A 27,161-nucleotide genomic window follows, 5' to 3' on the forward strand; every position below is an offset into this window, starting at 1 on the left:
CCTTTAAGACACTCCTTAAATCCTACTGTTATGTTCATGCAAGGAGAAATTACGAACTATAAAATGAACTGATGAATTGAATTCAAAATGGACACCTTTTGCTGCAAAACAAGATGGAGTAAGAGGGTTAGATGATCTCTCCTGTACTGCGAATTGACATGGTAACTGCCGGATCCCTAAACAGTTCGTCAAGTCTGGTCAAATGTTGAAGGAAGCATTAGAAATGTAAATGTCCCATTCAATGTTAATGGCTATCCTTTTTCAACAAGTTGGGATAACAATGACTTTGCAGACATGGAGACTCCAGACTCAAACTCAGGATAATGGGTGTGAAAAAACACCACTTTATCAAGATGGCATAGAGATGAGCAACATCCAAATCCATTGTCTAACAATGGCCACACCATCAAACACTATTTATGAAAACACAATGGAAGAGAAACTTCTGTTACCTGACAGAAGCCAAGTCTCTGATAAGAGGTTTTAGTACGAGACATTTTTCTATGCAAAAGCAAAAAGCCAGAAGGAAGAGAGAGACCCATCCCAGAAAGAAGGACCCTTCCAGAATACCATCTTTAAACCACTTAGAGGCAGAGACAAAAAGGTGACCTTTGACTCTCCCAACATGGGAAATTGTAACAGGATGTTTTGCCATTGATCTGTGACTGAGATTTGACCAAAGAAGTCTGCAGCAGAGCATCCGTCCACCTGAAACTTTGCAAAGTTTGATGCCAATAGAAAGGAGAAACCAGGAAAAAGGAGAAACAGGCCTGCACCCTTTTCATATTTTCCTCCTGGGGAAACAAACAAGGTTTCACAACTGAAATAAAAACAGAAAGTGCTGGTAATACTCAGCAGGTCAGGCAGCAACTGTAGAGAGAGAAGAAGAGTTAACGTTTCAGGTCTATGACCTTTAGACCTGAAACTCTATTTCTCTCTCTACAGATGCTGCCTGATCTGCTGAGTATTTTCAGCACTATCTGTTTTTATTTCAGATTTCGAGCATCTGTAGTATTTTGCTTTTATTTTAAGGTTTCACAACTATAATAAAAGCAAAATACTGCAGAGGCTGGAAATATGAAATAAAAACAGAAGGTTTAAAACCTATTACATTTCTAACCTTTGCCAGTTCAGATGAAAGGTCACTGACTGAAACGTTAACTCTGCTTCTCTCTCCACAGACGCTGCCAGACCTGCTGAGTATTTCCAGCACTTTCTGTTTTTATTTAAGGTTTCACAACTGACTCTTTTTAAAATCATCAGATCTAAGTGCAAGCCTACTTTTAGCCTGAGTGGATGGAGTCGCAAATATTTTCAAGTATTGTTGAAGAACATTAATCTTTCTTTAAACCTGTGAGAAAACATTTGTCTGTCTGTTGACAATTAAAATGCTCAAAGGTAAAAACACAATTCTAATTAAAAAAAACGTCTTTAGTCAGTTGAGAGGTGAAATAGGAGAACCATCCCTATCATTTCCCAACTGTCTGTAACACTTCCTCTTTGACCAAGCTTTTGGTCACCTGTCCTAATGTCTTCTTATGTGGCTCAGTGTCAGACTTTTGTTTGATCACTCCTGTGAAGAGCCCTGGGCCATTTTACTATGTTAAAAGTATTATGTAAAAAAGTATTTTTTTATTCTTTCATGGGATGTGGGCATCACTGGCAAGGCCAGCATTTATTGTCTATTCCGAGTTGCCCTTGAGAAGGTGGTGGTGAGTCGCCTTCTTGAACTGCTGCAATCCATGTGGTGCGGGTATACCCACAGTGCTGTTAGGGAAGGAGTTCCAGGATTTTGCCCCAGCGACAGTGAAGGAATGGTGATATAATTCCAAATCAGGATGGTGTGTGACTTGGAAGGAATTTGCAGGTGGTTGTGTTCCCATGCGTCTGTTGTCCTTGTCCTTCTAGGTTGAATAGGTCACGGGTTTGGAAGGTGCTGTCGAAGGAGCCTTGGTGAGTTGCTGCAGTGCATCTTGTATATGATATACACTGCTGCCACTGTGTTGGTGGTGGAGGGAGTGAATGTTGAAGGTGATGGATGGGGTGCTGATCAAGAGGGCTGCTTTGTCCTGGATGGTGTTGAGCTTCCTGAGTGTTGCTGGAGCTGCACTTATCCAAGCAAGTGGAGAGTATTTCATCACACTCCTGACTTGTGCCTTGTAGATGGTGGACAGGCATTGGGGAGGCAAGAGGTGGGTTACTTGCCACAGAATTCCCAGTTTCTGACCTGCTCTTGTAGCCACAGTATTTATGTGGCTGGTCTAGTTCAGTTTCTGATCAATGGTAAACTCCAGGATGTTGATAGGTGGGGATTCAGCTATAGTAATGCCATTGAACATTAAGGGGAGATGGTTAGATTCTCTCTTGTTTGAGATGGTCATTGCCTGGCACTTGTATGGCACGAATGTTACTTGCCACTTGTCAGCCCAAGCCTGGATGTTGTCCAGGTCTTGCTGCATCTGGACACGGACTGCTTCAGTATCTGAGAAGTTGCAATTGGTGCAATTGTGCAATCATTGGTGAACATCCCCACTTCTGACCTTATGATGGAAGGAAGGACATTGATGAAGCAGCTGAAGATGATTGGGCCCAGGGCTCTGCCCTAAGGAACTGCTGCAGCATTGTCCTGGGATTGAGATGATTGGCCTCCAACAAACACAAACCACAACCATCTTCCTTTGTGCTAGGTATGACTCCAACCAGTGGAGGGTTTTCCCCCTGATTCCCATTGACTCCAGTTTTGCTAGATCTCCTTGATGCCACACTCGGTCAAATGCTGCCTTGATGTCAAGGGCAGTCACTCTCACCTCACCTCTAGTTCAGCTCCTTCGTCCATGTTTGAACCAAGCCTGTAATGAGGTCAGGAGCTTAGTGGCCCTGGCGGAACCCAAACTGAGCATCAGTGAACAGGTTATTGTTAAGCAAGTGCCACTTGATAGAACTATCGACGACCCCTTCCATCACTTTGCTGATGATCGAGAGTAGACTGATGGGGCGGTAATTGACCAGATTGGATTTGTCCTGTTTTTTGTTTACAGGACATACCTGAGCATTTTTCCACGTAACCGGGTAGATGCCAGTGTTATAGTTGTATGGGAACAGCTTGGCTAGGGGTGCGGCTAGTTCTGCAGCACAAGTCTTCAGTACTATTGTTAGAATGTTGACAGGGCCCATAGCCTGTGCAGTATCCAGTACCTTCAGCTATTTCTTGATATCACGCAGAGAGAATTGAATTGACTGAAGACTGGCATCTGTGATGCTGGGGACTTCAGGAGGAGGCCGAGATGAATCATCAACTCGGCACTTCTGGCTGAAGATTCTTGCGAATGCTTCAGCCTTATCTTTTGCACTGATGTGTTGGGCTCCCCCATCATTGAGGATGGGGATATTTGTGGAGCCTTCTCCTACTGTTAGTTGTTTAATTGTCCACTACCATTCATTACTGGATGCAGCAGGACTGCAGAGCTTTGATCTGATCCGTTGGTTGTGCGATCGCTTAGCTCTGATTATTGCATGCTGCTGAAGCTGTTGACACGCAGGTAGTCCTGTGTCATTTTGAGTTATGCCTGGTGCTGCTCCTGGCATGCCCTTTTGCACTCTTCATTGAACCAGGCTTGATCCCCTGGCTTGGTGGTAATGGTAGAGTGGGGGATATGCTGGGCCATGAGGTTGCAGATTGTGTTTGAATACAGTTTTGCTGCTGCTGATGGTCCACAGCACATCATGGATACCCAGTTTTGCATTACTAGATTGGATCTGAATCTATCGTATTTAGCATGGTGGTCGTGCCACACAACATGATGGAGGGTATCCTCAGTGTGAAGACTTAGTCTTCACAAGGATTATACAGTGGTCACTCCTAACAATACTGTCATGGACCGATGCATTTGCAATTGGTAGATTGGTGAAGACAAGGTCTAGTAGGTTTTTCCCTCTTGTTGGTTCCCTCACCACCTGCCACAGACCCAGTCTAGCAGATACGCGTCCTTTATGACTTGGCCAGCTCAGTCAGTAGTGGTGCTACCGAGTCACTCAGAGTACATTCTGTGCCCTTGCCCCCTCAGTGTTACTTCCAAGTGATTTGCAGTTCTCTCCTCTTAATTGCTAACTTTCTGAAGGGTGAAGGTGGTGCTTTGCTAATCTGTAGTTCATTCTCTTTACTCCTGGGGTCAGATTTATTACAGCACTCTTACCTGTAAATCAGAAGTCTGTGGGTTCAAGTCTCACTCTAGACACTTGAGCACAAAATCTGGGCCAATAATCCCAATGCTGCTGTCAGAGGTGCTGCCTTTCAGATGAGATGCTAAACTTTTTTTTAAATTTGTTTTATTCGTGAGCATCACTGGTAAGACCAGCATTTATTACCCATCCCTAATTGCCCTTGAGAAGGTGGTGGTGAGCTGCAGTCCATGTTGAGTAGGTACAACCACAGTGTTGTTAGGAAGAGAGTTCCAGGATTTTGACCCAGTGACAGTGAAGGAATGGCGATATAGTTCCAAGTCAGGATGGTGTGTGATTTGGAGGGGAACTTGCAGATGGTGGTGTTCCCATGCATCTACTGCCCTTGTCCTTCTAGGTGATAGAGGTCGTGGGTTTGGAAGGTGTTGTTGAAGGAAGCTTGGTGAGTTCCTGCAGTGCATCTTGTAGATGGTACACACTGCTGCCACTGTGCATCGGTGGTGGAGGGAGTGAATGTTTGTAGATTGCCAATCAAGCGGGCTGCTTTGTCCTGGATGGTGTCGAGCTTCTTGAGTGTTATTGGAGCTGCACCCATCCAGACAAATGGATCTCAGGTGGATGTAAAAGATCCCATGGCACTGTTCAAAGACCAGGTGACGTTCTCCCCAGTGTCCTGGCCAATATTTAGCTCTCAGCCATTGGTGATACTCCATATTCAGGACAAACAGTGTAGGGCAGAAGTTTCTCTTTGTACTTGATTTCATTAACTAACTGGGCAAAGCACGTAGGTGGAAGTTTGACAGGTAGTGCGACGTCTACCTAATGGAGGCCCCTCGCATCTTCATGCATATGTGGGCATCAATTCTCTCTGCCAGATTTTTCTCTACGACCTTTGCCCAGGCAGTGATTTATGCCCAAATGCCAAAGGGGAAGATTTACCCAAGACTATAGAAGTTATGCTAAGTTTTTACATTTGACTGGTCATATCTCATTTAGAGTACCATGTCACATAAAGCGATATAATCATCGAATCATAAAATGATTACAGTTCAGAAGGAGGCCATTCGGCTCATCGTATCTGTGCCGGTTCTCTGCGAGAGCATCTCAGCGAGTCCCACTCCCCATCTTTTCCCCGTAGCCCTGCCAATTCTTTCTCTTCAGCTAATTATCCAATCCCCTTTTGAAAGCCATGATTGAATCTGCGGTGTGTGTGAACTGGAAACGGCACAGAAAAGAAAGAAAAGCTTGCACTTATATTGCACCTTTCACAACCTCAGGATGTCTCTCCGCACTTTATAGCTCATGGTTGAGGGTTAGATATTGGTCAGGAGAGCTCCCCCTGCTCTTCTTTGAAAAGGATCAGCGGTAAAGAGAGTGAAAAGCAAGTTTTGATAAAGTTTAGATCGGTTGTATGACTGGCCACGCAGCAAACAAACATGATGTGACACAGCTAAATGTAAAATGTTGCAAATTAGTCAAAAATATCATTTTGAGCAGCTTCAGCACATTTGACAATTGGTTTAGATATCCAGGTCATTAAGTTTTGATTTGGCTGCAGATTTGGAAGGCTCATTAATGACCTTCACAAAGTTTTGACGAGCGAAATTGTCATCTTCACTTAATTTTCAATAATGTTTTGTTTAATCCTTTGTAGAGCAGTGAGAATCCTCAGAGCAGCACTAAACAAATCCATTCTTCCTTTATGCAGCAACAAATTGCATTTATCTCATGACTTTAACGTAGCAAGACATCTCAAGGTTCTTTGCAGGAATGTTATCACACATAAGTCTACTGTCATTATACTGCTTTCCAGTCATACCTACCTTTCTTTGATAAAAGGACCAGGGAGGAAATGAGGAGAATTGTTTGACACAGTGAGTTGTTGTGCTCTGGAATGTGCTGCCTGAAAGGGCGGTGGAAACAGATTCAATAGAAAGATTTGAAGGGCTCTGGGGAAAGAGCAGGGGAGTGGGATTAATTGGATAACTCTTTCAAAGAGCTAGCACAGACATGATGGGACAAAAGCCACCTTCTATGCTGTATCATTCCATGATTCTATGAAATTAGGGAAGACCAAAATGTTATGAGGTCTGTGGAGTTTTGAAACCGAAAACAAGTTCCAACGCAACAAAGAAAAACAATAGAGATATTTTAGAGTGCACATTCAGCAGTTGAGACAGAATGCTTATTGAGGGAGGATTGTATTCAAGAGGAATAGCGAGGAAGAACATTTCTTCATCTGTAAAAATGTATTATACATTATAATGAAAGCTCCCATAACATTTCTGGAGTATTGTTCATTTCCTCTGTGAGAGGATGCTTTCAGTGGAAGGCACTCGTTTCAAAGCCTTGAATTGTTGCTTCTGCTAAAAATGGGGAAAGTGCCCATTTTCCTGCTTAAACTTAGACTACAAAAGAAATTGTTCAATTTGTGAAAGGTGACATTTCTGAGAATGCGATTCTGTTACTTGCCAAACAGTAGCTATCACAATGGAGCTACAACAATCAGCCTTTTGAAGGCTTCTTGAACAGTTTACAAGCTGCCTAAGCACTGTAAATATTGAGAAATTTGTTTGTTCCCCCAACAGACTCCTGTCCGGTCTCCCACATTCTAACTTCCATAACACTGAGGTCATCAAAAACCTCTGCTGCCCATGTCTTAACTCGCACCAAGTCCTGATCAACATTCACCCCTATACTTGCTGACCTACATTGGATCCCACTTAAGCAACACCTCGATTTTAAAATTCTCATGCTTGTTTTCAAATCCCTCCATGGCCTCACTCCCTCCCTCCCTATCTCTGCAATCTCCTCCAGCCCCGCAACCCTCTGAGATCTCTACACCCTTCCAGCTTTCAGTTGTCTAGGCCCGAAAGTCTGGAGTTCCCTCCCTAAACTTCTCCACTTGTCTTTCCTCCTCTAAAACAGTCCTCAAAACCTCGCTCTTTGACCAAGGTTTTGGTCACAGGAGTGTTTCACAGGAGTGTTTCACAGGAGTGGTTCACAGGAGTGGTTCACAGGAGTGTTTCACAGGAGTGGTTCACAGGAGTGGTTATCAGACAGAATTTAACACCGAGTCACCTAAGGAGTTATTAGAACACATTCATTGCCTGTGATCTGGGGAGTCCTGAGGCTGTGAAAGGCACAATATCAATGTAAACTCTTTCATCCCTTTGCTGCAATGCTGGGAGAGGAATAAAATCAGCCAATGTTTCTGCTTTGGAAACATTTCAAAGCACTCATTTGCGAAGCATGTGCAACACAGAAACAGGCCATTCAGCCCATGCTCGTGTGGTTAAATAACCTGACAATATATGAAGGACGGCATTACCCCTGAAATAATCAAGAGTGCCAAGCCTGCTATACTCTCAGCACTCCATGAACTGTTTTGCCTGTGCTGGGACGAGGGAGCAGTATCACAGGACGTGCGTGATGCCAATATCATCACCCTCTATAAGAACAAGGGTGACCGCGGTGACTGCAACAACTACCATGGAATCTCACTGCTCAGCATAGTGGGGAAAGTCTTCTCTCGAGTAGCTTTAAACAGGCTCCAGAAGCTGGCTGAGCGTGTCTACCCTGAGGCACAGTGCGGCTTTTGAGCAGAGAGATCCACCATTGACATGCTGTTCTCCCTTCGTCAGATACAGGAGAAATGCCACGAACAACAAATGCCCCTCTACATTGCTTTCATAGATCTCACCAAAGCCTTTGACCTCGTCAGCAGACGTGGTCTCTTCAGACTACTAGAAAAGATTGGATGTCCACCAAAGCTACTAAGTATCATCACCTCATTCCATGACAATATGAAAGGCACAATTCAGCATAGCGGTGCCTCATCAGACCCCTTTCCTATCCTGAGTGGCGTGAAACAGGGCTGTGTTCTCGCACCTACACTGTTTTGGATTTCTTCTCACTGCTGCTTTCACATGTATTCAAGTCTTCAGAAGAAGGAATTTTCCTCCACACAAGATCAGGTGGCAGATTGTTCAACCTTGCCCGTCTTAGAGCGAAGACCAAAGTACGGAAAGTCCTCAACAGGGAACTCCTCTTTGCTGACGATGCTGCATTAACATCCCACACAGAAGAGTGTCTGCAGAGTCTCATGGACAGGTTTGCGGCTGCCTGCAATGAATTTGGCCTAACCATCAGCTTCAAGAAAACGAACATCATGGGACCGGATGTCAGAAATGCTCCATCCATCAATATCAGCGACCACGCTCTGGAAGTGGTTCAAGAGTTCATCTACCTAGACTCAACTATCACCAGTAACCTGTCTCTCGATGCAGAAATCAACAAGCACATGGAAAAGGCGACCACTGCTATGTCCAGACTGGGCAAGAGGGTGTGGGAAAATGACACACTGACATGGAACACAAAAGTCTGAGTGTTTCAAGCCTGTGTCCTCAGTACCTTGCTCTACGGCAGCGAGGCCTGGACAACGTATGTCAGCCAAGAGCGACTTCTCAACTCATTCCATCTTCGCTGCCTCCGGAGAATCCTTGGCATCAGGTGGCAGGACTGTATCTCCAATGCAGAAGTCCTCGAGGCGGCCAACATCCCCAGCATATACACCCTACTGAGCCAGCGGCGCTTGATATGGCTTGGCCATGTGAGCCGCATGGAAGATGGCAGGATCCCCAAGGACGCATTGTACAGCGAGCTCGTCACTGGTATCAGACCCACCTGCCGTCCATGTCTCCGCTTTAACGACGTTTGCAAACACGACATGAAGTCCTGTGACATTGACCACAAGTTGTGGGAGTCAGTTGTCAGTGATCGCCAGAGCTGGTGGACAGCCATAAAGGCAGGGCTAAAGAGTAGTGAGTCGAAGAGACTTAGCTGTTGGCAGGAAAAAAGACAGAAGCGCAAGGAAAGAGCCAACTGTGTAACAGCCCCGACAACCAATTTTATCTGCAGCGCCTGTGGAAGAGTCTGTCACTCTAGAATTGGCCTTTATAGCCACTCCAGGCACTGCTTCACAAACCACTGACCACCTCTAGGCGCTTACCCGTTGTCTCTCGAGACAAGGAGGCCAAAGAAGAAGAAGAAAGAAGAAGAATTCACTGCCAAGACTTATCAATGAAGACTGGGCACTTAAGGAAGCTGCACCACTTACCTCATGCAGGTGCAACAGGCAGTAAAAAGAGCAAATGGTATGTTGGCCTTCATAGCGAGAGGATTCGAATACAATAGAAGGGATGTCTTTCTGCAATTATACAGGGCCTTGGTGTGGCCACACCTGGAATATTGTGTGCAGTTTTGGACTCCTTATCTGAGGAAGGATGTTCTTGCTATAGAGGGTGTGCCGCGGGGGTTTACCAGACTGATTCCTGGGATGGCGGGACTGATGTATGAGGAGAGATTGAGTCGGTTAGGATTATATTCGCTGGAGTTCAGAAGAGTGAGGGGGGATCTCATAGAAACCTATAAAATTCTAACAGGACCTGACAGGGTAGATGCAGGAAGGATGTTCCTGATGGTGGGAGAGTCCAGAACCACGGGTCATAGTCTAAGGATACGGGGTAAACCTTTCAGGATTGAGATGAGGAGAAATTTCTTCACCCAGAGAGTGGTGAGCCTGTGGAATTCGCTACCCCAGAAAGCAGTTGAGACCAAAACATTGTATGTTTTTAAGAAGGAGTTAGATATAGCTCTTGGGGCGAAAGGGATCAAAGGGTATGGGTCGAAAGTGGGAACAGGTTACTGAGTTGGATGATCAGCCATGATCATAATGAATGGCGGAGCAGGCGCGAAGGGCCAAATGGCCTACCCCTGCTCCTATTTTCTATGTTTCTATGTTAAAGCACTGATTAACAGCTTCACAATAGGAGGAAAAGGATGAAAATTTGGGAGGCCCTTGCCCTCTTATTTTAGACATTCCTAATAATTTTGGAATTTCCTGTTGATAAAAAGCATAAGAAAAGTAAAAAAAAGTGAAATATAAGAGCAAAACCAATGCATCCATTATCTATCTCTCTGGTTCAATTAGTAGCACTCTAATCTCTAACTCGCAAGGTTCAGGGTTCAAGTTACAATCCCGGGGTTGATTGTAACAATCTGGGCCGACACCCCAGTGCAGTACTGAGGGAGTGCTGCACTGCCAGAGGTGCTGTCTTTCAGATGAAATGTTAAACCAAGGTGCTGCCTGCCCTCTCAGGTAGAGGTGTGCAAGGGAAACCCGACGCGAGCCCGAATTCTGGACCCGGATGTCCAACCCGACCCGAACCTGACACATGTCGGGGTCGGGTCGGGTGGCAGGCCTTTACGTCAGTACACGGGTAAAAACCTGCGACGGGACCAGACGACATGTGTTAGGTTCGGGTCGGGCTTCCGGGTCCAGCATTTGGACTTGGGTCTGGTTTCTTTTGCACACCTCTACTCTCAGGTGGATGTAAAAGATCCCGTGGTGCTAGTTAGAACCTTCTGAAGAAGAACATGAGAGTAATCCCTGGTGCCCTGAGCAATATTTATCCCTCAACCAGCATCAGGAAAAAGTTTGTGGGAGTTTGCTGTGTGCAAATTAGCTGCTGTGTTTCCTACATTACCACACTTCATTGACTGTAAAGTTCTTTGGGACATCTGGTCGTTGTGAAAGGCAGTATATAAATGCAAGTTTTTTTTTCTGTAGCCACCTCCATAAAACCCTAGGGTGTAGGCCAGCTGGTCCAGGGGATTTGTCACACAGTATTTTGTTCACTACAGGTATGAGAGAGTTATCTGGATCTAGCTCTGACTTCATGCCATTTTAAACCTTGTGTTCACAAACCAGCCATAGCTTCTTTGAGGTGTGCTGCTCACAAACACCCTTTTCCAAAGCCTACCGCCAGTAGGAACAATGTTAGAATTGCTTGAAAGTCAAATGGCTAATTACATTTCTAATATTTGTCAGTTCTGATGAAGGGTCACTGACCTGAAACGTTAACTCTGCTTCTCTCTCCACAGATGCTGCCAGACCTGCTGAGTATTTCCAGCATTTCCTGTTTCCATTTCAGATTTCCAGCATCTGCAGTATTTTGCTTTTACTTTTGTGGCTAATTTCTGTGTTGTTCAGGGAATTAATCGGCATTTGGATTTGATTGGATGGCTGTCCATTTTACACTATATTGAAAGTAGAAAATTCATCAATGACACGTTTGTGGTATAAGACTATGGAATTGCTGTACCTTCCCTCATAGTGTCTAGTGGCAATAAAAAGGCCACAAAATATCATTTGCTTGTAATAATTCCATGCCCAGTTGTGTTTATCAATACTCATATTCACCGCTGCTCCCCCCGACCGCCCCCCCCCCCCCCTAGTTATATCTTAAACTTTTGTGGACTTAGATTCATAGAATCATAGAATGATACTAAAGAACAAAGAACAAAGAAAATTACAGCACAGGAACAGGCTCTTCGGCCCTCCAAGCCTGCGCCGATCCAGATCCTCTATCTAAACGTGACGCCTATTTTCTAAGGGTCTGTATCTCTTTACTTCATGCCCATTCATGTATCTGTCTAGATACATCTTAAAAGACTCTATCATGCCCGCGTCGACCACCTCCGCTGGCAACGCGTTCCAGGCACCCACCACCCTGTTCAGAATGAGGCCCTTTGGCCCATCATACCTCTGCTGGCTCTTGGAAAGAGCTATCCAATTAGTCCCACTCCCCCCCTGCTCTTTTCCTATAGCCCGGAAAACATTTCCAGTATTTTTCCAGTTCCCTTTTGAAAGTTATGACTGAATCTGCTGCCACTGCCCAGTGTACTCCAGATTACAACGCACTGCATAAAAAATGCTTTTTCTCCCATGTAACCGCTGTTTCTTTTGCCAATTATCTTAAATCTGTGTCCGCTGGTTAGCGACTCTGCTGCCACTGGAAACAGTTTCTCCTTATTTACTCTATCAAATCCCACCATGATTTTGAACATCTCTATTAAATATCCCCTGAACCATCTTTGCTCTAAGGAAGAAAGTCCCTTATCTACCTATTGACCTATTTGCTTTTCTTATCTAAATAAATTAAAATCAGGTCATGGTCAAAAAATTGTTTTAATTTGGTGAGAAATGATATTCCTGGAGAATATCTTTTTGTTGACGATGTGTCCTTGCAAAGGCCTAAACATCAACTGCATAACAGCTCGATCAAGTGAAGCCGTCATCATGGGAAGTTAGCTGAACTGCTTCGTGAAGCAAACTACGTCAATTAGGATCTCTTAATGGTAGTGTCATTAGTTAATGAGGAACTTTAATGGTGAAGGAAGATATTAATAACATCAAATGAATCATTTGTTTGATGTGTCGTCTTCTGAATGCTAAAGTGGGCCAGCAGTGTAATTTGTTGTTTGGAATTACACAGAATCTACAGCACAGAAACCAGCCATTTGGCCCAACTGGTCCATGTCAGCAGGTAAACCTCCGTCCACCCTACTTTATCTCACTGTTTGAGCATAACCTTCTATTCCTTTCTCCTTCATGTGCTTGTCTAGCATTCTCTTGAATACATCCTTAGAGAAGGTTGAGAGGAGATTTGATCGAGGTGTTCAAAAACATCAGGAGTTGAGACAGAGTCGAGAGAGAAATAGGCAGAATATTCGAGAACAGAGGACACAGATTTAAAGTGATTGGCAACAGAACCTAAAGGTGAAATGAGGAAAAACTATTTTGTGCAGCGACTGGTTACGATCTGTAATCTACTGCCTGAAGTGGGAATTGGATAAGCACCTGAAGATAAAATAAATGTGCAGGGTTACAGGGAAAAGGTGCGGGGAAACGGGACTAGCTGAGTTGGTCTTGCAGAGAGCTGGCATGGGCTCGATGGGCCAAATGGCCTCCTTCTGTGCTGTAACCATTCTATGATTCTATTTCTTGTGATAGTGATTTCCACTGTCTCGCCACTCTCTGAGTGAAGAAGTTAACATCCCAATTGACATACCAATTGACATCCCAAATGACATACGGGGAGGCAGTGGTGTAGTGGTATTGTCACTGGACTAGTAACCCAGAGTATTGCGCTGGGGACATGGGTTCAAATCCCACCACAGCAGAAGGTGGAATTTGAATTCAATTAATAAATCTGGAATTTAAAAAAGCTAGTCTAATGATGGCCATGAAACCATTGTCGATTATTGTAAAAACCTATCTGGTTCACTAATGTCCTTTATGGAAGGAAATCTGCTGTCCTTACCTGGTCTGGCCTACATGTGACTCCAGACCCACAGCAATGTGGTTGACTCCTACACGCCCTCTGAAATAGCCTAGCAAGCCTCTCAGTTGTATCTAACTGCTACGAAGTCAATAAAAAACAGCACTGTGGATGGACTGCAGAGGTTCAAGAAGGCAGCTCACCACCACCTCCTCAAGGGCAATTAGGGATGGGCAATAAATGCTGGCCTGGCCAGCGACGCCCACATCCCATGAATGAATAAAGAAAAAACAGAGAGTGGTGGCCGAGTAGTTATACCTGTGATGTCCTTGAATTTCTCCAGACCGAGCAAGAGAAGTGACAGAATCATTCAGTCTGATCTGAAATTCCACCAGACAGCACTCACCTCTTTCAGCTTGGTCGTGCATCTGAAGTCAGCTCAAAGAAAATTGGATGGTTTCTTGTCTTTAACTGCTGGGCATTTAGCATTGCCTGTGAGTCTGGGGGTCAACTGAAAATCTTAAAACTGAGTTTGATAGATTTTTGTTACAAAGGGCATTAAGGGTTACTTAAGTAAACTGGGTAGATGGAGTTGAGATATAAATCAGCTATGACCTAATTGAATTGTGGAACAGACTCGAGGGGCTGAATGTCTCCTCCTGTTCCTATGTGTTAAAATGCTGATGGGCCAGGTGTAGGTGCTGGGCAAACTGCCAGATCTTCCTTCCTTTGACTTGAAGGAGAATCCAATTGTGTTAGGACTCCTGTGAAAATTGCAGACAACTCTTGGCCAGACCACTGAGGAAAAACTCCCCAGCTCCTCTTTGAGATAGCAACACCTAAAGCCAGATGATCATGTCACCATCACATTGCTGTTTTGGGAGCTTGCTGTGTACAAATCGGCTGCTGGGTTTTCTACATTCCAACATGACTGTCGCTTCAAAAGTAATTCATTGGCTGTAAAGCACTGTGAAATGCCCTGAGATCATGAAAGGTGCAATATAAATACAAAACTTACTTTCTTTCTTTACTCTCAATCCAATCTGGGAATGTTTGATGCTGGCAGTAGCTCCAATTCCACCAGCTGGAATATTCCTCACCTTGATAGTCACTTAAAATGAAGAAATTCTGTTCTTAGATGGTGAAACATATCCTGGAGGATTGGCAACTGTGAGTTGTTGTTGTGTCCCACACACACACACACCCCCTCGGGGTTGGACTCACTCCCAGACGATGTTTCAAGCTCGCCCACCTCCCCAGCCATCACACATATGATTTTGAGAGTTATGTGAATTGATATGAGCCTGCATGGTGTTCTCCACACCTTATATGGTGGTGATAATGTTGTGAGTATGCCCAACCTGTTCCCAAGATGTTTACCTCATGCTTCCCTTTGTGTGAGAGTAAGATACATTGAGGAGGAAAAACCCTTCTCCATTGCCAGGTAATACTTGCCGTGAGACTTGATGCTAACACTGGAGCACAGGAAAGGAAAAAGCTCTGTCAGTGAGAATACATTCCGAGCAGCATTCAGTCAGAAACGGAACTGTGACTTAAAATCAATTGGAAACACAGGCTGGTTTAATGTTTACCCCTTTTCTGTTTCTCTCTCTATGAAAACATAACAGGAACAGGAGTAGACCATTCGGCCCTTCGAGCCTGCTTCACCACTCAATAAGATCATGGCTGATCTTTGACCTCAATTCCAATTTCCCGCCCTTACCCCAATATCCCTTGATTCCCTTTTACTGCCCAAAATCTATCAATCCCTGTCTTGAATGTACTCAGTGACTGAGCCTCCATAGCTCTCTGGGGTAGAGAATTCTAAACACTCACAGCCCTCTGAGTGAAGAAATTCATCTCAGTCCTAAATGGCCGACCCCTTTATCCTGAGACAATGACTCCTGGTTCTGGACTATCCAGCCAGGGGAAACATCCTCCCAGCATCTACCCAGTCAAACCCTCTTTTATGCATTTCAATGAGATCACCTCTCATTCTTCCAAATTGCAGAGACTATAGGCCCATTGTACTCTCATCGTAAGACCGCCCTCTCATCCCAGGCCTTTCAGCATCAGGTGGCAGCTCACCACCACCTTCTCAAGGGCAGTTAGGGATGGGCAATAAATGCTGTCCCAGCCAGCGATGCCCACATCCCATGAATGAATAAATCGTTTGCATATTTTGTTTGTGCCTCAATTCAGACTGGAAACTATGGGCTAGAAATTGAAACACACTGTGCCTGTTCTCTCAGGTGTTAAACTGGTGCTCTGGTGGTCCAGATGGCCACTAATTCCGTGACAGAAGTCCACACTTTGCAATACTGGATTGGGTGCAGGGTTGGAGTACAGGCTTCGGGGCCTGACTCTGGTGTTAGGCCCATTTCCGATGGTGCAACTCAGGAGGTCTCACACCTGTTTCAAACTCCTCTTCAATTCTGACTGATGCTATGCAGGTGGCTTTTTTTCAGGTGCGCAGCAGCCAAACCAAGGGTCCTTTAAGGGACTGCTGAAAACCGCCACCACCAAAGCATCATTCCATGTATTTTTAGTTGCCATAGAACCACAGAAAAATTACAGCACAGAAGGAGGCCATTCAGCCCATCGTGTCTGTGCTGGCTGAAAAACTAGCCGCTCAATCTAACTCCACCTCCAGCACCAGGTCCATAGCCTTGCCGGTTACAGCACTTCAGGTGCAGGTCCAGGTACCTTTTAAATGAGTTGAGGGTTTCTGCCTCCACCACCATTCCTGGCAGTGAATTCCAGACACCCACCACCCTCTGGGTGAAAAAGGTTTTCCTCATGTCCCCTCTAATCCTTCTACCAATCATCTTAAGTCTGTGCCCCCTGGTAATTGACCTCTCCGCAAGGGATACAGATCCTTCCTGTCTACTCTATCTAGGCCCCTTATAATTTTGTACACCTCAATTAAGTCACCCCTCAGTCTCCTCTGTTCCAAGGAAAACAACCCTAGCTTATCCAATCTTTCCTCATAGTTGCAACTTTCAAGCCCTGGCAACATTCCTGTAAATCTCCTCCGTACTCTCTCGAAAGCAATTATGTCCTTTCTGTAATGTGGTGACCAGAACTGTACGCAATACTCCAGCTGTGGTCTAACCAGCGTTTTATACAGTTCCAGCATTACACCCCTGCTTTTGAATTCTATACCTTGGCCAATAAAGGAAAGCATTCCATATGCCTTCTTCACCACTTTATCTACCTGTCCTGCCACCTTCAGGGACCTGTGGACATGCACTCCTTATGGTAGAGGCAGCAGACGTAGGGGTGCTCCTCCTGCCATCACATTAAAACTGTAGCTAATGCTCACAAGCACCCTTTCCCCTCTCCTATGGTCCTCGGCCAGTGGCAGTCATGCTGCCCCCCCCCCTCCTCCACTGTAACTGGTGAGCCGTTTCTGCTGTCAGGACTATCCTAATGAGGCCAGTGGACCAGTTTGCCAAAATTCAGCTGCCAGTTGCATTAAAGAGTGAATTTTCATTTCTATAGCACCTTTCACATCCTCAGGATGTCCCAAAGTGCTCTACGACCAATGAAATACTTTCGAAGCGTAGCCACTGTTGTAATGCCGGAAACATGACAGCCAATTTGCACACATGTGTTAATATGTTAATGACCCAATAATCTGTGTTTTGGTGATGTTAGTTGAGGGATAAATATTGGCCTGGACACTGGGTAAAACTCTGCCTACCCTTTTTCGAAATAGTACTACGTGATCTTTTCTAGCCGCCCGTATTGACACACTACGCTGAGGTCATGGCCTAGACTTGTGCTCAAGTCTCTGGAGTAGAACTTGAACCCCCAACTCAGAGGTTAAGACTGCTACCCACTGAGCCACACCTAACACCACACTAGGTAGAGGAGATTTGAGTGAGGTGTTCAAAATCATGAGAGGTCTAGACAGAGTAGATAGGGATAAACTGGTCCCGTTGGAGGAAGAGTCAAGAATCAGAGGACACGGACTTATAGAGATTGGCAAAAGAATCAAAGAATCATGAGGAAAAATATCTTTACGCAGCGAGTGGTTAGGACCTGGAATGCACTGCCCGAGAGTGTGGTGGAGGCAGATTCAATCATGGCTTTCAAAGGGGAATTGGACAGATAATTGAAGAGAAAACATTTTTAGGGTTACAGGCAAAGGGTTGGTGAGTGGGAGTAGCTGAGTAGCTTTTACAGAGAGCTGGGATGAAATCGATGGGCTAAATGGTCTCCTTCTGGGCTGCAACTATTCTGCGATTCTACGGATTGAATTTTGTTTTGAGGACGTGGGTCCCAGTGGCGGGCCGGAAGGTGCAGGGGGGTGGGTGGGGGGGGGGGGGGGGGGTGCAGAATCCCCACCTCAGTCCTCCGTCAGACTCACATAATTGCCTGCCACTGGGGACGCTGTCCCTTTAAGGGACGAGGTCCCACCTCCAAGAGCTACAGCCAATCAGTGCCACCTGCTGGTACTGCAGGAGGCCCTGCAGCATCGTGGAGAGAGAAGAACCTGGGCGAGGTGAGAGGGGTTGGGGTCTCCGGGACCATTCAGGCAGGCCCTGGTGACGGGGTGAGAAGGGGTCATCCCAGCTCGGCGGGGTGGGGTGGGGATCGTTGCTGGGGTGGCCTTCCAGGGACCCCGGATTGCCCCCAAAGGAGCAACACCCCCCTCAACCCCACTAGAAGCTTCCCTGCAGTGGCGAGCACCACCTTCCATTAAATTGAGGAGGAGGTGGGACGAGGCCTCTTAAGGGCCTTAATTGGCCTGGGGTAGGAAGGCCATTGTCAGCCTTCCCTGCCCTGGGCTAAATTGGAAGGCGTCGGGAAGGCAATGGGCACTCTGCTTCCCGCCTTCCAGCGCAATTATGTGGAACCTCCTGCCTCCACTCCCATCCCGAGGGGGCTCATAATATTCAGCCCAATGTTTCTTCATGCAGCTTTGTTGCACTGGGATATGTAGGCTCTTATGTTGGAAATAAATATATTCAGATTAACAGCTGTCTATATAAAGACATGGTGAAGGGCCAGCCAGTCAATTCGTCCCCTTAGGCACAATCTTGTCATCTTTTATATTCATACATTTATCATGTTGCCTCTTTACTCAATCACATTAATCTTTAACTTGCTTGACTGAAGCAAATCACAATTCTTGGATTTAAACAGTGCAATCTCTTGTAACTTGTATTTGCTGTGTCTGGCGCAAACCCCACATTCTCACACAAAACAAGCCCTCATTGTTTTTAGATTGTGTTTGCTAAGGCTCTTTGTGCCTGGTACACTGTACCACAGACCTCCAATCATCCATCCTTTCAATCATTTACATTTACAGAAAGTTTTACGTGTTCCTGAGCCGATCAAAAAGGCTTATTTCTAATTTTAAGCCTTTTTCCTTACAAAGATGAATGTTCCCAATGTGTATGGCCTACAAATTGGTTTAGAATAATTCCGCATACTATCACACAGAATTACATAGAATTTTACAGCACAGAAACAAGCCATTCAGCCCATGGGATGGGATTGGGGTTAGTGTACTGCGATGGATAGAAAATTGGTTGGCAGACAGGAAACAAAGAGTAGGGATAAATGGGTCTTTTTCCGAATGGCAGGCAGTGACTAGTGGGGTACCGCAGGGATTGGTGCTGGGACCCCAGCTATTCACAATATACATTAATGATTTAGATGAGGGAACTAAATGTAATATCTCCAAATTTGCAGATGACACAAAACTGGGTGGGAGGGTGAGTTGTGAGGAGGATGCAGAGAGGCTTCAGGGTGATTTGGACAAGTTGAGTGAGTGGGCAAATGCATGGCAGATGTAGTATAATGTGGATAAATGTGAGGTAGCAAAAACAGGAAGGCAGATTATTATCTGAATGGCTATAAACTGAGAGAGGGGAATATGCAGCGAGACCTGGGTGTTCTCACACACCAGTCGCTGAAGGTAAGCATGCAGGTGCAACAGGTGGTGAAAAAGGCAAATGGTATGTTGGCCTTCATAGTGAGAAGAGTCATAGTCATAGAGTGATACAGCATTGAAACAGGCCCTTCGGCCCACCGAGTCTGTGCCGACCAACAACCACCCATTTATACTAATCCTACATTAATCCCATATCCCTACCATTCTCCTACCTACACTCGGGGCAATTAACAATGGCCAATTTACCAATCAACTTGCAAGTCTTTGGCTGTGGGAGGAAACCGGAGCACTCGGCGGAAACCCACGCGGTCACAGGGAGAACTTGCAAACTCCGCACAGGCAGTACCCAGAACAAAACCCGGATCGCTGGAGCTATGAGGCTGCGGTGCTAACCACTGCGCCACTTGCTGCCCCTAAAGAGTCGAGTACAGGATCAGGGATGTCTTGCTGCAATTATACAGGGCCTTGGTGAGGCCACACCTGGAATATTGTGTGCAGTTTTGGTCTCCTTATCTGAGGAAGGATGTTCTTGCTATAGAGGGAGTGCAGCGAAGGTTTACCAGACTGATTCCTGGGATGGCGGGACTGATGCATGAGGAGAGATTGAGTCGGTTAGGATTATATTCGCTGGAGTTCAGAAGAGTGAGGGGGGATCTCATAGAAACCTATTAAATTCTAACAGGACTTGACTGGGTAGATGCAGGAAGGATGTTCCTGATGGTGGGGGAATCCAGAACCAGGGGTCATAGTCTAAAGATATGGGGTAAACCTTTCAGGACTGAGATGAGGAGAAATTTCTTCACCCAGAGAGTGGTGAGCCTGTGGAATTTGCTACCACAGAATGCAGCTGAGGCCAAAACATTGTATGTTTTCAAGAAGGAGTTAGATATAGCTCTTGGGGTGAAAAGAATCAAAGGGTATGGGGGGAAAGTGGGAACGGGTTACTGAATTGGATGATCAGCCATATCATTATGAATGGTGGAGCAGGCTCGAAGGGCCGAGTGGCCTACTCCTGCTCCTATTTTCTATGTTTCTATGTTTCTAACTGATCCATTTCAGTGTTTATGCTCCACATGAACCTCCACCCACCATTCTTCAACTTACCCCATCATCATGTTCTTCTATTCCGTGCTCCCTCATGTGTTTATCTAACTTCCCCTTAAATGCATCTATACTATTCCCCTCAACCACTCCCTGTGGTAGTGAGTTCCACATTCTCACCACTCTCTAGGTAAATAGGTTTCTCCTGAATTCCTTATGGGTTTAATTATATCAATGGTTCTTAGTTTTGGACTCCCCCACAAGTTGAGACATCTTCTATACATCTATGCTGTTATTATTTTTTTATCCTCTAAAAATAAATACAAATAATTTTTCAGTAGGCGTTCTAGATGAACTCATGTTTATTTACACACATCTTATTTTTAACCTTATTCTAGCTAACAGCGGATTCCAGTTGTAATCTACAATCATTTTGCTTTTCAGAAACTTTGATTATAACTTGAAGTACAGTGAGGCAGCCCACAGATTTTTTATGGCCTGCTGTGAGGTTAGTCATGGACTCCTACATTGTTTGTCCATTCCTACTTGTAATTTTTAAGCGACATAAAGGTCATTGAACATTCGTTTGTTCAAATCCATTTTGTTAACATTGGACCAGTAAGTTCAAATATAAACAGTTTCCATGTCAATAATCATCTTCATCTTAGAAAGATGTGTTTGCTATATCTTGTGTGAACTTTATATCATTACAGAAAATCTTGTATGCACATCTCAAAAGATGCATCACAACATGCAATTCTGTGGGCCCCTTAAATCCAAAGACGTCAACACATAATCTGATCTGGTGCTTCAGTGCAGTACAGAGGGAGTGCTGCACTATCGGAGGTGCCGTCTTTTGGAAGAGACATTAAGACAAGCTCCTGTCTGCTCTCTCAGATTGGTATAGAAGAGCAGGGGAGTTCTCCCCAGGGTTCTGGCCAATATTTTTTTTAAGAGATACAGCACTGAAATAGGCCCTTCGGCCCACTGAGTCTGTGCCGACCATCAACCACCCATTTATACTAATCCTACACTAATCCCATATTCCTACCACATCCCCACCTGTCCCTATATTTCCCTACCACCTACCTATACTAGGGGCAATTTATAATGGCCAATTTACCTATCAACCTGCAAGTCTTTGGCATGTGGGAGGAAACCGGAGCACCCGGAGGAAACCCACGCAGACACAGGGAGAACTTGCAAACTCCACACAGGCAGTACCCAGAATCGAACCCGGGTCGCTGGAGCTGTGAGGCTGCGGTGCTAACCACTGCGCCACTGTGCCGCCCTCAATAGTCATCCCTCAAGCAGGTTATTAACAAATTGCTGTTTCTTGGAGCTTGCTGTGTGCAAATTGGCTGCCGTGTTTCCGACATTATCGCAGTAACTACACTTCATTGGCAGCAAAGTGCTTTGAGACATCCGGAGGTCATGAAAGGTGCTATATAAATGCAAAATCTTCTTTTCCCTAGAATCAGTAGCCACGTGCATTTAGTATAAAATACCTGGTTCTTTACACCTAGAAAGTAAGTGGAAAATAACCTCAGGAGGAGCAAAATAGGCAATGGATTATACCTGGAACAGGATCTAGTAACACAGGGGCGGCACAGTGGCGCAGTTGTTAGCACCGCAGCCTCACAGCTCCAGGGACCCAGGTTCGATTCCGGTTACTGCCTGTGTGGAGTTTGCAAGTTCTCCCTGTGTCTGCGTGGGTTTTCTCCGGGTGCTCCGGTTTCCTCCCACAAGCCAAAAGACTTACAGGTTGATAGGTAAATTGGCCATTATAAATTGTCACTAGTATAGGTAGGTGGTAGGGAAATATAGGGACAGGTGGGGATGTTTGGTAGGAATATGGGATTAGTGTAGGATTAGTATAAATGGGTGGTTGATGTTCGGCACAGACTCGGTGGGCCGAAGGGCCTGTTTCAGTGCTGTATCTCTAATCTAATCTAATCAAACAGGTTTCCGTCAGGTCAAGCTCACTTCAGCTGTCGAGAATTCAGATTGGGCAAATTTCAATAATCAACATTTCTGAATTTGTAATAGTTTTACAGAATCTTACAGCACAGAAGGAGGCCATTCAGCCCACTGTGCCTGTATTGGCTCTTTGGATGAGTTACCCAATTAGTCCCACTCCCCCTGCTCTTTCTCCATAGCCGTGTAAATTTTTCCCCTTCCAGTATTTATCCAATTCCCTTTTGAAAGTTACTATTGAATCTGCTTCCACTGCCATTTCAGGCAGCGCGTTCCAGATCACACCAACTCGCTACATGAAAAAAATTCTCCTCTTTTGCCAATGAGCTTAAATCTGTGTCCTCTGGTTACTGACCCACCTGCCAGTGGAAACAGTTTCTCCTAATTTACTCTACCCTTTATGATTTTGAACGCCTCTATTAAATCTCCCTTTAACCTTCTCTGCTGTAAGGAGAATAAACCCAGCTTCTCCAGTCTCTCCATGTAACTGAAGTCCCTCATCCCCGGAACCATTCTAATAAATTCCCTCATCACCCTGTTTTCTTGGACAACTTCAGGTTATATGCAAAACTTCCTTTCCAAATATGTCACTGCTGACAGTGCGGACGTTCTACCTTCCTGGTTAGTTAGGCTTCATTCATCACTGTTTCTTATTTTAACAGTGTTTACTATTTTCTCAGCTTTTCTATTGCCAATGATAATCTGTAACTGAGCCAGATTGTTTTCAGTAATTTCCTTTCTAATTGTACCCTACTTCACTATAGAAAGCAACTGAGTCAGCCTTAAACATACGTTCCGACTGAGATCTGTTTGAGCACATAATTAAAACCCTGCTGCTCACTGACCTACATTGGCTCCCAGTCCAGCAGTGCCTCACATTTTAAAATTCTCATCCTTGTTTACAACTCCCTCCATGGTCTCACCCCTCCCTATCTCTGTAATCCCCTCCAGCCCCAAAATCCTCTGAGATCTCTGTTCCTCTAATTCCGGCCTCTTGACCATCTCTGATTTTAATCGCTCCACCATTGTGGCTGTGCCGTCCACTGCTGAGGCCCTAAGCTCTGGAAGTCCCTCCCTAAACCTCTCCGCCTCTCTACCTGTCTTCTCCTTTAAGGCCCTGCTTAAAACTTGCTTCTTTGACCAAACATTTTTGCAACCGGGCTGAATTTTACTGACCCTCCGACATCTGGGGTCGTGGCAAGGGCGGGTCAGAAAATGCCTCCAGGAGAGGCCCACCATGGGCCTCGACGCCGTGAAGGCCCGGCCCCATATTGAAGGTGGCAGCGAGACCTCGTGGCGGCCCCGCCCCCCTCACAGCTCGGCGGCGGAGTCGAAATTTAAATATGTTAATTAATTAAAATAAAAGAATTAATGCCTTACCTGCTCCCGCAGGCCGTCCCGCTCTGATATTGTGGTCGGTGGCCGGCACACCCGGATCTCCATCCGGTGATCCGATGTGGGACACTGGTGGGGAGGGGGGAGCAGGTAAGTATTTCAGTGTGGGGTGGGGGGGGGGGGTGGGGGGACAAGGTCAAAGTAATATGATTGGTAGAAGGGATGGTGGGAAGAGATAAAGGTACAAGTTTGTGAACTTTGGTTGGGGGAAGGTCAGGTACACAAGGTAAGTATTTTGTGAATATTGAGGACAAGGAATGAGCTGTCTGGGTAATGGGGGAATGGGAGAGGGGGCTTGAAACAATTATTTATGTGTTTTAATTAAAGCCACTATATTTCCTCATTAAAGCCGCTATATAAAAGCAAGCTGTTGTTGCTGCCATACTGGGAACAGATATCTGATCACATTCAACAGAAGCAAGATGGAAAAACAAGCAAGTGGAAAAACAGAGGAGTTGATTCAGTCTTTAGCTGGTATGTTAATATTATCAACAATGAGGGTGAACCTGGAAAGTGATAATGTGAAATAGACAGATAATTAAAGCAACATTTCCAATTAACAATGAGAGGCAAATGCAGTCTATAGTCTTGCACTAAATACAAAACTAGGGGTCATAAATGCAAGATAGTTACTGATAAATTCAATCGGGAAATAAGGGATGCAAAGGCAGCAGTTCTGGAGGTGATCTGGCAGCTCTTTCTGCCAGTTGAGATAAGCCAGCAAAAGAAAGGAGCCGCTCATGGCAAGCCTGGCAACTTGACTATGCCATTGACGTCACCTGTCAGTGGCTAAGGTGTCAGGAGGCACTGACTTTGTTAAACTAATACAAGAGCAGCTTCTGCTTTGATTGAACAAGCTCTGCTCACTCAGTTTCAGTGCATTGTAACCACTGGAACATCCAGACTTGACATTTCTAGTCTACCGTTGGCTGGTTTTGATAAGGCAGGAATGCGTCTTCATTAATGGGACACAGGTCCCATAGTCCACGACACCAGGTCACTGTCAGTCAACAGACTGAGAGAAAAGCACAACACAGTAGGGTGGGAAATTGCGACATGTCCTGACTAAATTTGCTTACCTGAGCAATGCTTTCCCCCTCCTCCTCTCTGGAAGCCAGCGACCCAATCTGGATCACAGAATTGCCTCATCCTGCTGGTCTATTCTTCCATTATCTGTGAAGCTAACCCATTCCCCCAATGACTCCACTGATAAAAGCTGTACACAACTAAGCCATATACAAGTACACCAAGGCCATTCCATCAAACATGTTGTTTGATTTAGGTCTGGGAAATGAAGTGGGACAAGTAAGTGACTTGAGAAGAGAAGAAGATGTGGTAAAAAGTGACCACAATGTGGTTAGGTTTAACGTGAAAGCCAAACAGGAGAATGAGCTGCCATAGATAAGGGAGTTGAACAAGTCAGAGCAAAGTTCAGAAAGATAAGGAATGTGGCCCGAATGAATAGGGCAGAACATTTAGCAATAAAAACAATGCGTTAGCAATGTCAAATCGTAAATGGAAAAGGGATAGAGTACAAAATAAATATAGTACATAAAAATGGGGATGTGGGACTAAGTCTGACTGCTCTTCCAAAGAGCCAGCACAGGCACAATGGCCGAATGGCCTCTTTCTGTGCTCTAATTTCCTATGATTCTATATATAGGACTGGGAGGAAAACTTGTCAGGAAAGACTGAACAGGTTGGGTCTCTTTTTCTCTAGAAAAGAGAAGGCGAACGGGTGACCTGATCGAGGTCTTTAAGATTGTGAAACGGGTTTGATGGGGCAAATGTAGAGAAGATGTTGCCACTTGCGAGCTAAATCAGAACTAGGGGCCGCAAATATAGGATAGTCACTAATAAATCCAATAGGGAATTCAGGAGAAATTTCTTTACCCAGAGAGTGGTGAGCATGTTTTGATTTTAAAATTCTCATCCCTATTTTCAAATCCTTCCATGGCCTTGCCCCTCCCTATCTCTGTAATCTCCTCCAGCCCCACAACCCTCCGAGATCTCTGGGCACATCTAATTCTGGCCTCTTATGCATCCCTGATTTTGATCGCGACACCATCGGTGGCCATGCCTTCAGTTGCCTAGGCTCCAAGCTCTGGAATTCTCTCCCTACAGCTCTCCACCTCGCTTTCCTCCTTTAAGACACTCCTTCAAACCCAGCTCTTTGACCAAGCTTTTGGTCATCTGATCTAATATCTCCTTTTGTGGTTCGGTGTCACACTTTGTTTTATAATGCTCCTGTAAAGTGCCTTGGGACGTTTTGTTATGGTAAAGACACTATATAAAAATAAATTGTTGTTGATGTTTTGAGGTAGTGGCTATCACCAGATGAATATCCTGCGAAAGGAACCCAGCTGACGTTCCTCCATTTTCCCCATGAATTCCATTTACCTTGCTGTGTGCAAATTGTCTGCTGCTTTTGTCTACGCAACAACAATATTTGTTTGCACTTTAAAAACACCTTTTCGGATGTGAAATGTCCTGAAGGTGCGACAAAGGATTAACTCACTAAAAACTTTGCAATGAGCAGGTTAGTTTATCATTGTCACATTGTTGTTTGTGGGAGCTTGCTGTGCACAAATTGGCTGCCACGTTTCCTACATTACCACAGTCACTACACTTCAAAAGTACTTCTTTGGCTGGAAAGCTCTTAAAACATCCTGAGGCCATGAAAGGCGCTATATAAATGAAAGTTTCTTTTAAATGAATGCAAATTTTTTTTTTTGGGCCTTTCAAAAGGTCATGTGCAGCTTTTGTTCTGAGACTGAAGTTCTACAAATCTGGGTTAGTGGTAATCACCTTGCTGGGATTCTTCTGAATTGCGATGTTGCATTTGCAAAATGAAGACGACAGTTTCATTCTTTTGCACTGGCTCCCTCTAGTTTGTCTTTGACCAAGCTTTTGGTCATCATTAGAATACCTTCTAATGTGGCTCAGTGTCATATTTTGTTTTATAATGCTCCTGTAAAACGCCTTGGGACGTTTTATTACTTTAAAGGCGCTATATAAATACAAGTTGTTGTTGCACTTGGCCTGTTTGTAACATGTGCAGTTCATTAAGGGTGCCGCGCAGCCGTGCAACTTAGAATGAACATTGGTCCCAATAGATACAAACCGCTTTCTGCTGATTAGGTTACTTTTTTGATATTCTTTTTTTGACTGCATGCACACACCCTACTTAAATAAATGAAGCAAATAAACAGAAGGGTAATGGGAATTATAAAGGATCACCTCTAATCTCATTTGTCTCACTTATGAGACATGCTTCGGGATTCACTGAACTAGGGGGCGAAGATATGAGTTCTCAACCGTCTGCCTGTTGCTGGCCAATTGCAAATGGTTGGCAATTTTCAATTATCTTGATATTTTGTCCTACCCCCCGACATCCCAGATAATTGGATTCTGTAGACAAATTTAGTGGCAGTCAGGACAAATTCAATAAACATCTTAAGAGAATCTAGCCTCACTTTATAATTTTTTTGATGTATTTGATCCATTCTTTGTTATGGGAACATGCACTCGTTTCA

The sequence above is a fragment of the Heterodontus francisci genome, chromosome 5, assembly GCF_036365525.1.
Source record: "Heterodontus francisci isolate sHetFra1 chromosome 5, sHetFra1.hap1, whole genome shotgun sequence".
Classification (NCBI taxonomy): Eukaryota; Metazoa; Chordata; class Chondrichthyes; order Heterodontiformes; family Heterodontidae; genus Heterodontus; species Heterodontus francisci.